The sequence below is a fragment of the Euprymna scolopes genome, unplaced genomic scaffold (genome assembly GCF_053919585.1).
Source record: "Euprymna scolopes isolate OS-2025 unplaced genomic scaffold, ASM5391958v1 sca377, whole genome shotgun sequence".
In the NCBI taxonomy this organism is placed as follows: Eukaryota; Metazoa; Mollusca; class Cephalopoda; order Sepiida; family Sepiolidae; genus Euprymna; species Euprymna scolopes.
The window spans coordinates 20,563-24,499 of record NW_027633410.1 but is presented as its reverse complement, the minus strand read 5'-3'; the positions used below and the strand labels follow the sequence as shown (position 1 = coordinate 24,499).

The window sequence follows — 3,937 nt, the reverse complement described above, 5'->3', positions numbered from 1 at the left end:
ACAAACAAGCGGTAAATAGTAAATAAATATTTGTGGTTATTTTTTAATAAATTAAGTTTAATTATTGGTGATCATCAGTATATAGAGTGATTAGTAGTGAGAAAATATATCCTTGAATAATACCAATTCCAATTTCGAAAATGAAATACCCTGTTTGGATGAGTAGTACTGTTGAGGAGATAATGTATGAAGATGATATTATTGATACAGTTAGGTAATCGCCGATTAGTGTTAAAATAATATGACCTGCTCTAATATTGGCTGCTAATCGAATAGATAGGGTGATAGGTCGAACTAGAATTCTTAATGATTCAATTACTGGTAGGAATGGAATTAAAAATGTTGGGGTCCCTAAAGGTAGTATTGAAGCTAGTCTTGAATATGGGTTGTTTATGTAAGATGATATAATTAAAGATAGTCATAAAGGTAGTGCTAAGACAAACGTTATAGCTAAATGTCTAGTTGTGCTAAAAACATATGGTAATAGTCCTAGTATATTAAAGTTAATAATGGTGATGAATAGTGATGAAATTATTAATCTAAATCCTCCTATATTTATTCTGTAAGATCGTGTAATTTGGATATTGATTGCTTGTTTTGGTAATGATATTAGGTTATTTATATTTGATGGGTTTACTCAATAAGATGAATTAATAAAGAATAAAGATCATAGTGATAAAAGTCAAGTGAGTATGTGTGCTGAAAATAATGTAGAGTTGTGGTCGTCAAAGGAAGAAAAGATATCAACTATCATTTATATTAAGGATTAATTTAAAATCATTTTCTAGATTAAAAGTCTAGTGCTTAATGTTCAGCCACTTAATAGTTTATATTATTATCTTTATTATTATGTTTATATAAAACTATTTATATAAATGAAATAATTTTATATTTAGTTAAATATATGAGGTGGTCGATTTAAGTCGGTAGATTGTAAATCTATGAATAAGTACATACTTTCTCATAATTTAATAGAGTAAGCTAAAGTATAAGCTGTTGGGTTCATACCCCAAAAATGAATTTTTATTCCTTTATTATTTTAGTAAAATTAGTTTAAATAAAAATAGTAAATTGTGGTTTTACAGATAGTGTTTTTTGACGTTATTTTACTATGTTTGGATTAATTGGTGTTGAATTAAGTTTTAGGGTGTTTTTATTTTTCTCCTTTTTTGTAATAAGTTTAATGATAATTTATTTGTGTTTGAATAATGTTTGTTTTATTTTTAGGTGAGAGTTGTTTAATTGTATAAGTAGAAGAGTCAGGTTTGATTTAATATTGGATTGGGTTAGATGTAGTTTTAGGGGGTTAGTTTGTTTTATTTCTGGGTGTGTCATGGTTTTTAGTTTGTCTTATATAAAAGGGGATTTGAATTATTTTCGTTTTAGTATTATAGTTATGTTGTTTGTTTTGTCTATAAATTTTTTGATTTTTATTCCTAGGTTAGTTTCTTTATTGCTTGGTTGGGATGGTTTAGGGTTGGTATCTTTTTGTCTTGTTATTTATTATCAAAATAGCAAGTCTTTAGCTGCTGGAATGTTGACTGTTTTAATGAATCGTATTGGTGATTGTTTTATTTTGGTTTCAATTTCAGTTTTATTGGTTTTAGGTCATTGAAATGTGTTGTGTTTTTGGGATTTTACTGGTTTTGAGCTAGTAAATTTTTTTATTATGGTTGCTGGTATAACTAAAAGTGCTCAGATTCCTTTTAGAAGTTGGCTTCCTGCGGCTATAGCTGCCCCTACCCCTGTTTCTGCTCTAGTTCATTCTTCTACTTTAGTTACTGCTGGGGTATATTTATTTATTCGTTTTTTTAATTATTTAATTGTTTATTATTGGTTTAGTGTATTTATGTTTTATATTTCTATTATAACTACTATTATATCTGGGGTTTGTGCCTTATATGAATATGATATAAAGAAAATTATTGCATTATCTACTCTTAGTCAATTAGGGGTGATAATAATATCTTTAAGATTAAATATACCTATGATGGCTTTATTTCATTTATATACTCATGCTATGTTTAAGGCTTTGTTATTTATGTGCGGTGGTAATATTATTCATTGTTTTATAGGAAATCAAGATATACGCCAGATTAATAATGTTTCTAGTTTATTGCCTGTTACTTGTATATTTTTAAATGTGGCTAATATGGCTTTGTGCGGTATGCCTTTCCTTGCTGGTTTTTATTCTAAAGATTTAATTATTGAGGGTCTTATTTTAGGCAATATAAATTTATTTATGCTTTTTTTAGGGTTGTTTGGTGTGTGTTTAACTGTCTTATATAGAATACGTTTTTCTTTTTTAATTATTTGAGGTAATAATAGGTCCCATGTTTATACTAATATTTCTGATAATGATGTGAATATAATTTTTGCTATAAGTATACTTGTTTTAGGGGCTTTATGAGGTGGTTGGTTTTTTCAGAATATGTTTAGGATGTTTGAATTGAATATTAATATACCTATTTTTATAAAGTTGTTTGTTCCTTTTTTAATTGTGTCTAGTGTTATTATATCTATTGGTCTTTGAGACGGTGGTTTTATTAAATTAAATTTAAATGTAATAACCTATATTAATAGAAGTATATGATTTTTAAGTAGATTTGTTTGTTATCCTTCTTTATTGGTTTTCAAAAAAATCTCTAATAGAAGACTAAAAATTGTAGACATAGGGTGATTTGAGATTTTAGGTGGTCAAGGTGTTTTTAGTCTAAATAAAATGGTTTTTTTTATCTTAGAGCATTGGTTGATGCTAATAATTAATTGTTATTTAATTGTTTTTATTTTTTTTATTGTTTGTTTTTAATATAAGGGTGTTTACCACCTAATTATGAGCCGAAATCATATATGATATATCATTTCTTATATATATATATATATATATATATATATATATATATATATATATATATATATATATATATATATATATATATATATATTTCATTTTTATAAAAATATAATTATAATATATTAGTGTTTGATTTGTTTAAATAGAAGTTTTGCTTATTATATTATGTAATTTGGCTTTGGTTATAATATAAATTTTTATTAAATTAATATATGTTAAGTTTAATTATATATGTTTTATTTATTTATTTATTGTATTTGGTTTGTTTAATATAAATTAAATATGTGAATATCATTTTTAGTATTTTATTATAATGATGGGAATAAATTACGCAGTATTTATTATTATACAATGAATGAGAGTTTGATATAGTTAATGTAATATAAAAGTGGTTAAATTGGTGCCAGCATCTGCGGTTATACTAATGCTTTAAATTTATATTCATATAGTGTAAAATAAAGTAGTGGATTTATTAATATTTAGATTAATTTAGGGCAGTAATTGTAGGTAAAATTTAATAATTGTTATTAATTATATTACTCTAATTATATATTCTTTGAAAATAAGATTAAAAACTAGGATTAGATACCCTATTATTCTTTATTTTAAAAATTTTTTTACTTAAGTAGTGTGAACATATATTAAGTGGCATAGAAAATTATTATACTTTTTAATGTTTTAAACTTAAAAGGCTTGGCGGTGTTATATATCCTTCCAGAGGAGTTTGCTTATTTATTTGATAATCCTCAATTTATACTTACTTTTTTTTGAACGGTTAATCATCAGTTTGTATATTGCTGTCATCAGTTTATTTTGTAAAAATTATGTAAGAAACTTAATAATTAAGAAATTACTATGTCAAGTCAAAATGCAGCTAATAGAAAAGGTTTATAAAGTGAACTACAGTTTATAATTTTTAATCGGATTAGATTGTGTAATCGGTTTTTGAAGTTGGATTTGGTAGTAATATTATAATAGTGAGTTTTTATGAATTAGGTTTTATAGTGCGTACATATCGCCCGTCGCTCTTGTTGGAAAATAAGATAAGTCGTAACATAGTAGATGTAGTGGAAGCTGTTTCTG

At 25.0% G+C, this 3,937-nt stretch overlaps 1 non-coding gene across 1 annotated transcript; it reads left to right on the top strand.

The window, feature by feature from the left end:
• Positions 1–3,534: 3,534 nt before the first annotated feature.
• LOC145274390 (small subunit ribosomal RNA) lies at positions 3,535–3,937 on the top strand. Its single transcript, XR_013866646.1, has one exon. It is a non-coding gene; the product is annotated as a small subunit ribosomal RNA (ribosomal RNA).